Source organism: Salvelinus alpinus, chromosome 19, assembly GCF_045679555.1.
Source record: "Salvelinus alpinus chromosome 19, SLU_Salpinus.1, whole genome shotgun sequence".
Classification (NCBI taxonomy): domain Eukaryota; kingdom Metazoa; phylum Chordata; class Actinopteri; order Salmoniformes; family Salmonidae; genus Salvelinus; species Salvelinus alpinus.
This window is the reverse complement of record NC_092104.1, coordinates 52,364,746-52,377,411: the sequence shown is the minus strand read 5'-3', so window position 1 is coordinate 52,377,411 and position 12,666 is coordinate 52,364,746. Positions and strand designations below refer to the sequence as shown.

General features: G+C 40.0%; 1 pseudogene; it reads left to right on the top strand.

Annotated features, from left to right (window-relative positions):
• The first annotated feature begins 1,812 nt into the window (after positions 1–1,812).
• Positions 1,813–5,906, top strand: LOC139545979 (nucleus accumbens-associated protein 2-like; annotated as a pseudogene).
• Positions 5,907–12,666: the final 6,760 nt, after the last annotated feature.

Sequence of the window (12,666 nt, the reverse complement as noted above, 5' to 3'; positions counted from 1 at the left end):
AAGTTATTCAAAACATAAATTGGTATGGCTAAGATTGTGTAAATTGTGTGTGTAAAACCTAATCATTTATACTTTTGCTTTGAGTAAATTGCTATGAATTTCATTGTGTACAATGCAGTGGTATTAGGATATTTTCTAAAATCTTTAATGCTCAAGATCTTTAATTTCCTCACCATCTCTTGGTGAATTTTTATGTGCAATCAATATTATTTGGTAGCTCTGTGTTAGTCTATGGTGATCTTTCATTGTGACCACTGTAAGAAATCTGCCACTGACACACAATAGCACTTTCATAATTGCATCATGTTAAAAACTATCATGTTGATCTCATGAACTGACGGTCCTTGCTGCAACCATAAATCCGTCTATGAATCTGAGAGCGGTTACATTTCCCCAGCCCTATTTACAAACAAAGTGGCAGGGTCAGGGCTGTTGAAATTCCATATTGTGCCTTTAATGTATCAAATTCATGTTACCTCTAGCCTATGTTTGGAGGGGTGTCAGTTTAACAAAAATACGTATTGTTTTTATGATCAGCCTACTACTAACATCACATCTGCAAACCCATTGACAGTGTCCTTAAAGAACCAGTCCCACATGCCCTCATATGCCCCAGCGCCATCTAGAATCTTGCATTACAAGGGTAATTTAGATTAATGCTGGCTACATGCTTAGAAGCTGTCTTTTCAAATCAAGTTGGCATGCCCTTCCTCATTCCTGGTTGAAAATATATCCATTTCAATATAGCCTTAACACAATAATCCTAGCAGTATCGGATAATAACCAGCTATCCTCAATAACCTACAAGTCATCCTTGCCATATTATAAGAAATAACAGGCACATCCAGCCCCTTCTTTATTCACAGATGCGTAGTCTACTCATTTGTGTGCAGTGCCCTGTGTGTCTGGCTCCTAGTTGGTACATAGACGCAGTACGCACACTATGTACTCAACATGCCAAGTTCAGACAAGCACTGCATTGCAGTGCAAGTCATGGCACACAAGCTGAGTGTGATCACATGGTGCAGGCCATCTACTGTTACGAACATGAGTCTGCAGTGTTATACCACAGTGTGCGTGAAAACACATATGTTGGAGGTCTTTATTTGTCTATTGTATTTTAGACAGTCTCGGTAACAATCAATCTAAGGTCTTACTCATCCCTGAAACAGATTAGTTATGTCATACATGTATTCCTTTCCCGGCTCTATAGTACACAGTCACCCTCTGCAGGGCAGTTGTCCATATTAGCTCTCTCCATGTCCATAAATAACTCCTCCTCTGTCTCACACCCACCCTTCCTCTGTCTGTGTCTATAGCCCGCCCCCCTTTCCCTGTGACACATACGCTAGACGTTGCATTGACGGAGAGAATCAGAGTGCTTCTGTTCTTTCTGGTGGGCAAATGTATCTTCTATCTGAATTTATGTTTGACTTGTTTAGAGAGGGCTGTGCCATACATGTTAGATACTTGTGATAGGAGGATGAGTGTTTTTGCTGACTGTCTGTTAAGATTCCATTTAGTCTATTGGACACCTGAAAGCTTATGCAGAGCAGTTCAAAACTCAGACCTTATATTCAGGATTGTTGATACAATGGAATAAGTTCAGGAATTTCTCTTTTAGCTTACTGACATTCGCAGATTTTTTTGTTGTAGTAAGTAGTTGCAAAGATACTGTGAACTCAGAATGTTATTTGTAAATAGCATATTAACATGCATGTTTTGTCTGAATGTGGATAACTTTTTTTCTCCATCTCCTCTTTCTCTCGTTGTCTCTATCTGTCTGCAAATGCCCTTTCAGCAAGACCTGTCTCCAGTGAAGACCCGCTGTCGTCATAATGTCCCACCTCCTGCATGTGGAGATCCCCAATTTCGGCAGCTCCCTGCTGGAAAGTCTAAATGAGCAGCGCATGCAGGACCACTACTGTGATGTGGCCGTCATGGTCAACGACCAGAACTTTAAGGCCCACCGCGCTGTGCTGGCCACCAGTAGCCTCTACTTTAGAGACCTGTTCAGCGGCAGCTCCCAGAACATGTTTGAACTACCCTCCTTGGTCACCCCAACCTGCTTCCAGCAGATCCTCTCCTTCTGCTACACGGGCAAGCTGACCATGGCCGCCAGCGAGCAGCTCGTGCTCATGTACATGTCTGGCTACCTTCAGATCCAGAACATTGTGGAGCACGGTATGGATCTCATGCTAAAGGCCAACTCTCCACACTGCGATTCCCAGACGGCCACCACCGAGGATCTGGGCTTCGAACCGTTGAGCCCCAACATCAACCATCCGGACCTGTTGCCAGTTGGCACGCCAATGGCAATTTGTAGAAATAAGCAGGAAAGATGTGAGTCCCCAATGAGTGAAGAGCACACAGCCAGGGACCTTGAGGGACACGCAACAATGAGCAGCGCTATGTTACATGGTACCCGGAGTGCAGTTGTACCCTCTGGCCTCTGGGGAGCACTCTAGCCCAAGGCCCTCCAACCTCCCAGCCACTAACAGCCCCACTTCCCATCCCAACGAGGAGGAGTTTGAAGAGGAGTTATGCGGCAGCAGAAATACAAACGGGGCCTACGGACAGATCTATGGGCACCCCACCAACTCATACAGCAGTAAATGATCCATCCTCTGGGTTACTTTTGAGAAAAAACAATAGTTCTCCTTTGACAGTCACTACAGGATTTTTTTTTTGCAAAATCAAGAATTGTACATTTGTCCAAACTTTGCACTATCACCGCATAAAATCACTAATGCTGCATATTACCGTTGAATCCCCGCTAATGCTGCATAAAACTGTCAGATCATCTCACTACACCATACTTTTACCACATAAAACTAAAGTTTTCCCCCGTCAGTGCATTTTCATGACAAATTGGACAACAATCATCACAAAATGTAAAATTTTGGCCCGCAAATATCATTTTAAAAAACACTGCAAAATCCTGGAGGGACTGCTTTGAGCACATCTTCAGCTTTAGAACACTCACTGGCTGGTATTGAAATTCCGCCACTTCTTGTGTTCCCCAGTGCAGGATAAGTTGGATGTGTTCTCCCTACTTCTGGCCACTCAGAGGCGGCCCTTTGTTCTGATCGGCAGGGACAAGATGGCGCTGCCAGCCAATCTCCTCAGCCAGATTGGCTACCACTGTCACCCCACACTGTACATGGAGGGAGATCCCGGAGAGAAGGTGCAGCTGGTAGTAGGTAAGACACAAGCAGTTTCCATGACATAGGCCTCTCTGGTAATATGTATCTCTATGGTGTATCTCAGCTTGCCTCAAGGACTCAAGTAAAGATCTAAGCCCTCATGTGCAGACCATTCTTTTTGTATCATACAATACAAATATGCTGTCCTGGAGATATAAATAGTTAGGGAGACCCGTCATTTTATTGTTTCATCATGGATGTGAACCCAAGTTTCATTGTTCTGTCCTTTTCCCCAGGTTCTGGTGTGTATACATATGACTCGTGGCCAGTTGATGAACTGTCATTTGTGTGCTGGTATTAGGCACAAAGTGCTGCTGCGTCGGCTGCTCACCACCTTTTTTGACAGGTTAGAAAGTCCAATTCAACAGTGCAATTGTAAATACACTGCTCAAAAAAATAAAGGGAACACTTAAACAACACAATGTAACTCCAAGTCAATCACACTTCTGTGAAATCAAACTGTCCACTTAGGAAGCAACACTGATTGACAATAAATTTCACATGCTGTTGTGCAAATGGAATAGACAACAGGTGGAAATTATAGGCAATTAGCAAGACACCCCCAATAAAGGAGTGGTTCTGCAGGTGGTGACCACAGACCACTTCTCAGTTCCTATGCTTCCTGGCTGATGTTTTGGTCACTTTTGAATGCTGGCGGTGTTTTCACTCTAGTGGTAGCATGAGATGGAGTCTACAACCCACACATGTGGCTCAGGTAGTGCAGCTCATCCAGGATGGCACATCAATGCGAGCTGTGGCAAGAAGGTTTGCTGTGTCTGTCAGCGTAGTGTCCAGAGCATGGAGGCGCTACCAGGAGACAGGCCAGTACATCAGGAGACGTGGAGGAGGCCGTAGGAGGGCAACAACCCAGCAGCAGGACCGCTACCTCCGCCTTTGAGCAGGAGGAGCACTGCCAGCAGGCCACAAATGTGCATGTGTCTGCTCAAACGGTCAGAAACAGACGTCCACAGGTGGGGTTTGTGCTTACAGCCCAACACCGTGCAGGACGTTTGGCATTTGCCAGAGAACACCAAGATTGGCAAATTCGCCACTGGCGCCCTGTGCTCTTCACAGATGAAAGCAGGTTCACACTGAGCACGTGACAGACGTGACAGAGTCTGGAGACGCCGTGGAGAACCTTCTGCTGCCTGCAACATCCTCCAGCATGACCGGTTTGGCGGTGGGTCAGTCATGGTGTGGGGTGGCATTTCTTTGGGGGGCCGCACAGCCCTCCATGTGCTCGCCAGAGGTAGCCTGACTGCCATTAGGTACCGAGATGAGATCCTCAGACCCCTTGTGAGACCATATGCTGGTGCGGTTGGCCCTGGGTTCCTCCTAATGTAAGACAATGCTAGACCTCATGTGGCTGGAGTGTGTCAGCAGTTCCTGCAAGAGGAAGGCATTGATGCTATGGACTGTTCCCCAGACCTGAATCCAATTGAGCACATCTGGGACATCATGTCTCGCTCCATCCACCAACGCCACGTTGCACCACAGACTGTCCAGGAGTTGGCGGATGCTTTAGTCTAGGTCTGGGAGGAGATCCCTCAGGAGACCATCCGCCACCTCATCAGGAGCATGCCCAGGCGTTGTAGGGAGGTCATACAGGCACGTGGAGGCCACACACACTACTGAGCCTCATTTTGACTTGTTTTAAGGACATTACATCAAAGTTGGATCAGCCTGTAGTGTGGTTTTCCACTTTAATTTTGAGTGTGACTCCAAATCCAGACCTCCATGGGTTGATAAATTTGATTTCCATTGATCATTTTTGTGTGATTTTGTTGTCAGCACATTCAACTATGTAAAGAAAAAAGTATTTAATAAGAATATTTCATTCATTCAGATCTAGGATGTGTTATTTTAGTGTTCCCTTTATTTTTTTGAGCAGTGTATATTGCCGTAGCTAGATTGTAGACCTACACAGTAGGCAACTAGCTCTTTATAAGGGAGGGAGAAAGAGATTATCCATAGAAACACTGGCCATTAGCTTTGGAACTGGAATTCGCTCCTCCACCAATGATCCCAGACGAAAACCTTTGGACAACTGTGTCCTAAACACTGTCAAACGTAGGTGCCCTTCTATTTTCTCAAGTCTTAAACACCACACTATATTAATATGGCTCAACACTGTAAGCAAATTAAGGCAGCGTGCATTTCTTTCAGTGTTGCATTTTCTCTTTTCCCCCTTTTCTGCAGTCTACTGTCAGAACTTTGCACCTAATTTCAAGGAGATAGATGAACATGATCGCAGCCGACATGTGCATAAATGCCCGGTGCGTGCGAAAGCGCTGGCTGCCCAATATCCAGTCCATGCTCCCGGAGACCAAGAAAAGCAACGTGAGCTCCAGGAAGGGACAGTCCAGGGCCTGTGCCTCATCCCAGACAAGAGCTGCGTCGTTGGCCTTACCCGTTGAAATGCACTTCAGACACCTGGCATCGTCCTACTGTTGGGGTTTGTTCTTTATATTCCTTGTCAATCATTGGCTCATTGGTGAAATTAGCATTCAGACAATATCTTTAAGTAAATCAATCATTCATTTATTAATGCAATTGCAGACAGAAGTTGACAACAGGAACATAGCACGCATGTTTCCGAGTAAGTTCTGCAAAATAGTTAAGGGTCCAAGTTATTTTATTAAGCCCGAAGTCCAGCCTTTTTATTTTTATTTTTTAAAAATTTTTTAGGGGTGGATCAGCTTAATATTGCGGAAAGAATGTTGCTTCCATCAATGTAATTGTCTGCATAATTTCCAATCCCCCATATTTTTGGGGTAAATATATATATCCATACACGCATACATACACATATATACATACACATACCTATATAGACATACTTTTTTAAAGAATATACCTTTATTATTATTCCCCGCAAACCCTACCACCAATCCCCCAATTGGAGTAAACTAATAAACACTTCTGCTTTTATCTTCAATTTATACATCTTATACACATTTTACAGACACAGTCTACTTTACAATAGTTCTCTCTTGTTTGTTCTTAGTCCTTCCTCTATTTCTAATGTTTTTCCAGTTTGATATCTATTTGTAACTGTGCTATTTCACAAAAGTTCCGAACCTATATACATTTTACAGATCCCGTATGTTTTACATTGTTTATCTTATTATTAGTCCCTCCATTCAACCCCTCCCATCTATCTCTCAACATCATCCATTTCGGATTTCTATTTGTCATATATTTTTCAGCTGTGCTGTGATGCTTCACAAAATAATTTAACCTTCCTATTCTCATAGCTTCTACAGATTGTAAATGAAAAATATATTTTTTAGCTAAAATAATAATTATATTATTGATTGATTGACTATGGCTTTTCAAATCACCCAGTATTGCTATCTGTAGCGTTAGTTCTAGGAAAATGTTGCAATTCTTCAGCCATTCCTGGACCTGTGACCAAAAACGAGCTACATATGGACAATATCAAAATAAATGATCTAATGACTCTGCCTCCTCACAGCAGAATCCGCAGAGCTGGGACGATTGTATCCCCCATATATATAACATTCTATTGGTTGCAAGAATTTTGTATAGTAATTTAAATTGAAAAATTCGAAGTTTTGAATCCGGCGTTGTTTTGCGTATCAATTCATAAACCATGTGCCATGGAATGGGTACATCGAAAATCTCTTCCCAACTATTTTGCAATTTATATGGCACAGCTATCAGTTTTTTGGTCCTTAAATGAAATTGGTATATGTTTTTATTTATCACACCTTTCTTTAACCATTTATGTTCTTTAATACTGGGCCGACATACAAGTTCCTTACTTTTTCCCCTTCTACTTGCCTCTTCCATTTTTGTGGTAATGTTGCAATTAATAGGTTGTAATTTTGGGTAGAGCAGACATTTCCATATGTCCACCAGTCCTATTTATGATATCATTCACAAAAATTATACATTTTTTTCAAAATTTCTTCGATTAATACAGTTTTTTAATCAATTAGTATATTTTAATTTAACCACAATATTTGTTGTACTATTTGTTCCGTCCTTTCAGGTGGATTAAACTGAAATTGCAACCAACTTTCTAAGGCTTGTTTAAAAAATAAAGATATTTTGGAGATTATTTCCTTTTCAAACAACCGAAAGTGAGCAGGTGTAATCTGAATAAAGGGAAAAAGGCCCTTCTTGAACATAGGATGAGACAGTCGTACCAATTTACTAGAGAACCAGTTTGGATTTAAGTATAATTTTTGTATGACTGATGCCTTTAGTGAGAGGTCTAATGCTTTAATATTTAATCATTTCTGCCCTCCGAATTCATATTCGTTATATAAATAGGTCATTTTAATTTTATCTGGCTTGCCGTTCCAAATAAAATTGAATATTTTTGTTCATATAATTTAAAAAGCAGGTCACTAGGTGTAGGCAAAACCATAAGCAAATAGGTAAACTGTGATATGACTCAAGAGTTAATCAGGGTGATTTTTTCACAAATAGACAGGTATTTTCCTATCGATGATAGCAAGATCTTATCTATTGTTGCTAACTTGTTGCTAGCATCATGTTGTAGGGGTGCTTTGCTGCAGGAGGGACTGGTGCACTTTACAAAATAGATGGCATCATGAGGCAGGAAAATTATGTGGATATATTGAAGCAACATCTCAAGACATCAGTCAGGAAGTTAAAGCTTGGTCGCAAATGGCTCTTCCAAATGGACAATAACCCCAATCATACTTCCAAAGTTGTGGCAAAATGGCTTAAGGACAACAAAGTCAAGGTATTGGAGTGGCCATCACAAAGCCCTGACCTCAATCCTATAGAAGAAAAAAAGCTTCCGACTTCAACTGTATTGTGTAGAACAGAAATGATTGTCTGTTATATAGAACAGGGAATCGTGTCGACTCCATTCATTGTACATATTTCTATCTGCAAAGTTCAGAACTTTTCACGTCCCTGAAAAAACCTCAGAACTCTTTCTATGTGTCTGTGTGACGGCCTGTAGGAGCTGATCACTGCCTGGTACATTGGCTTTCTGTCCCTCATCCTGGCCTCCTTCCTGGTGTACCTGGTTGAGAAGGACAATGTCACCGTGGAGATGTTGGACTCTGGGGTTTGGGCCTCACTGTTAAGCCCAAACCCCAGGACTTTGACACACAACGAAGCTCTGTGGTGGGGCCTGGTGTGTATTTGTAGACAGACCCTTAGTTGGTACCTGTCAAGGTCTTTGCTGAAAAGAGAATCTCAGCCAACTGACCTGGTACATTCTCAGCTAGCAAAAAACATTCTAAGAACCAGGGGTTGGGTATGTTACTTTCTAAGTGTAATCCGTTACACTTACTAGTTACTAGTTACCTGTCCAAAATGTGAATCAGTAACGTAACCTTTGGATTACCCAAACTCAGTAACTTAATCTGATTACTGGATTACTTTCCCCTTTCCCCTGTTATAATGTATTTTTTTCTACAAATATCCTTTCTGAATTTCAAAAGTAATTCTCAGTACATTTAAGGAACTTTACAAAAAACATTATTTTCATTTTTGGTAATATTTTAGGAACAATCTCGAAATGGTGTGACATTGGGAATGATTACATTTAAATGTCATTTTTGGTAATATTCTAGGAACAATCTCGAAATGGTGTGACATTGCAAATGCTCTCAAATGTGACTTGTTTCAGGAAACTACTTCACAGGAGAGGCATTTAAACATAAACTTTTTACCAAAAATCTAAATGCGTTTTTGGCAGAAATGCCTTCTGGAACATGTGAACTTTCATGTGCCTTAATAACAAACATGTATGCCATTTGTAAATACGAATAGAACTGTTATATTACAAGCCTAGTTGGTTTAGCCACGGAAAAAGCGAGGAACCTTCCTGCTAGCCTTGATTGGCTGAGATAATGGATGGGCTGGACATTGCGAGAGATGAGCTCAGTTTGGTCTGCCATGTAGCACGCTTCTGTCTATAACATGAACTGGTCAGTATGTGTAGGTAATCCTTTCCAACGTGTTTTTTTAAATAAAGATATCACATTGTAGAACTGAAAAAAAGTGTTGCTCTCCACTTTCCAGAGGACCGAGTTTTGAAATCAGTGGAATGCCTGGTGGAATTAGAGTATGATAGCAAAGGAGATGGAGAAAATTCTGGCATTTGATTGCAAATATGCAGAGGGAGACGAAAAGAGAACACACAGAAGACTGTTGTATTAAACACCTGTCTCCGGATTACATCTTCAAACTAAGACAGAGGGAGAAGCATCCATCCATGTATATTGGTAAGAGAGTACAGCTTGCTACATTTTCAGATATTATACATTTCTAATTTTGTCAGAGTGTCGTTTACATTTCAAGTTAAAGTGTACTGTTAGCTAGCTAGCTAACGTTGGCTGGCTGGCTCGCTAGCTAGCTAACGTTACATGTATAATCTGTGCAGCAATATTATTCGTATCTCAGATCCATTTGCATTGTTAGTTATAGCCTAAGGTTAGCTAGCTAGCTAACATTGAACCTGGTTGGTTAGCTACATGCAGATTCATGCAGGGTACTAATGTTATGAGTTGGGATTATTGGTAATTGTTTAGCTAGCTAGCTAGCTACACGTCTAAACAAAAGACTCCACTATGCAAGTAATCATTTCACTACACCTTCTGTATCCTGTGCATGTGCCAAATAACCTTTGATTTTAATTGATATAGTATGTGTTGACCAGAGATGGTAATGTGAAGAACATGACCTGCACCAAAGTCAAATTAGGATATAACATTAGGCCAATGAGACAGTGTCCAAGTTCTAAAATTCTCTGGTAGAATGCCCTGCTTTTCATCACACTCACAACCATAAGCTATTTTCTCTAATTGGCTCGCCATTAACTTGTAAATAATGATCTTGTTGTGAGTTTCTTTTCCTGTAAAAATGAAGGCAAATTAGCTATATGATATGGTCATTATTTGAACTGGCTAGCCAGCTAACTTAACATTAGCTAGCTAGCTAACAAGCTAGAAGTGAACCAAAACATTGTTTAGAAAGTCACTTTCAGAAACAATGTTCATTTTGGGAAATGTCTACTTTAACATAACCTTTCCTATATAACCTCATGGTTCTATTTAACGTTATTCTGGGAATGTTCTCAAATAGTTACGAGAACTTTAGGAAACAATTATTTTGGTTCTATTTGGAGAAAAAAAATTGACTATATTCTGAGAACGTTCTCAGAATGGTGTGACATTAGGAATGTTTTCAAAACATAAAGATAATTTAGAGAAAACATTTTTTTTTGGGGGGGGGGAAATGTAATCTGCAGTTGCTAAATCAATTTTGGGGCTTTTAAAGTAATGATATAAAGCCATTGATTCTACCCCATCAGAAACCAAAATATGAGCTTGTTTTACTTCATAGTTTGTAAATAATGTAATTGTCAACAAACACTGTATAGCTTGAAAACACAGTTAAAACTATAATTTTGAACTCATGGATGGTCGGTCCTTGCATCGATAGCTCAATCTATGAATTTGAGAGTGGTTACATTTTTCCAGCCCTATCCCTGAGCTGTTTGCCGCTTTAAAGTTAATGTATGGTTCTATTGAAAAAAACATCCCACTGGTTGAATCAACGTTGTACCGTAATGTGAACAACTAACGTGTGAAATGCCAATGGTGCACAGTTCTCAAAAGTGTTACTTGAACATTTCTGCTTCAGCCACAACTGCTTTTTAAATAGAATATTAACATTGGCTGAGAAGGTGCCTTGCTCAATCAATGTAACCTTTATATGGCTAATTACAATAGCTAATGTGGTTAATGAGTAGAAGTATATTTGTAAAAGTATACTTGAAACATTTTAAATATAATTTTATTGTGAAGAAAATACAGGAATTCAATTTCAAATTTAAGAGTAATATACAGAACCAGTCAAAAGTTTGGACACACCTACTCATTCCAGGGTTTTTCTTTATTTTTACTATTTTCTACATTGTATAATAATAGTGAAGATATCAAAACTATGAAATAACACATATGGAATCATGTAGTAACCAAAAAAGTGTTAAACAAATCTAAATATATTTTAGATTCTCCAAAGTAGCCACCCTTTACCTTGATGACAGCTTTGCACACTCTTGGCGTAGTGTTTGAAGTAATCATGAAGAAACAGGTCTTATGTTAGTGCATTTTTCACCCTGAATGCTCCTATTAGTTATATTGAGCACCGTGGCACCAACTCACCTTCCAAAAATTCTATTCCCAGCCCGTTATACTACATCACAATGCCTGCTTTGCTATTGTTGGCAATGAGACATGACCAGGTCACACTCCCACGCTTACTTCAATAACTGTAATCTTAACAGGGTTACGGCTACTTAGTGAGCACGCACACTGATTGCCTGTGTAAACGTTGTGACCAACAGCATCACAGATGGCTGGCGCATACCCATCAAACTTTAAACCTTTTCTGGTCATGGTTAAGCATATTTTCTTTCAGAAAAAGGTGTAAACCTAAACAAAACGCATGTCCATGTCCTCTTTTTCAAGATGTGGCTGATTGAAACAGCCAAAATAAAATAAAATATTAAAGAAATGACCTATTTTTTAGACGATTTGTTGTTTTTAAATGGCTGCTGGGTAATTTGATATGCATCGAAATCTATTTATTAGAAGGCATCGAATGGAGCGAATGCTGCACAGGTTCACAGAGTTGCAAACCAAATGGATAGGTCTAGCTCATTGATTTGTAGATCTGATGCAGTTGCTACCTCAGATTATGAGCCTAGAGTCACGAATGAGTTATGTAGTATCCACAGAAGGCCACAGGGAGGTGGAAGAGAGCTATAAACCCATACTGTTTTTTGCCTTAAAAACCCTAACCCAAGGTATAACCTATTTTAGCCTTAACCCTAACCCTAGGTATAACCTATTTTAACCCTAACAATAGGTATAACCTATTTTAGCCTTAACCCTAAACTCTAAACCTAATTATTGGGTAGGGTAGCCTAGAACACTTTTTAAAACTATTTTTGTAATAATATTATGTCAGTAAATACCATTAGAGTACTAAATAGCATTTTGATTGTTATTTTTTTAATCAAACCCTACTGTATGCAAGCATTTTGCAATTGTTTTGTTGTTATTAGTTATTTTGTGATATTTATTATTGCAAGGCAGAACACTTGATAAACAAGCCACATTGTATTTTTCAAATTTGGTTTGAACTGGGTGTGACCTAGTAACCTATATGTGAAGTCCAGCAATTGACTGGGATAGGTGGGGCAGGTTTGAGTGATCTCAGGAATTAATAAGAAAAAATACACTTTATTTCTCAGCGGCTTCACCAATGTCTTTATGTGGATTAATAACTTTTAATTGCTAAATATTTCCAATAGATGTCAGCATAAGACCACAAAGCATCAAGTATAGGCTATAGCAGCAATATGATTGACATAAATTGGCATGCAACCAAAGACTATATGTCCCATGATTTTTGAAAATGGTCACTCATTACTTTA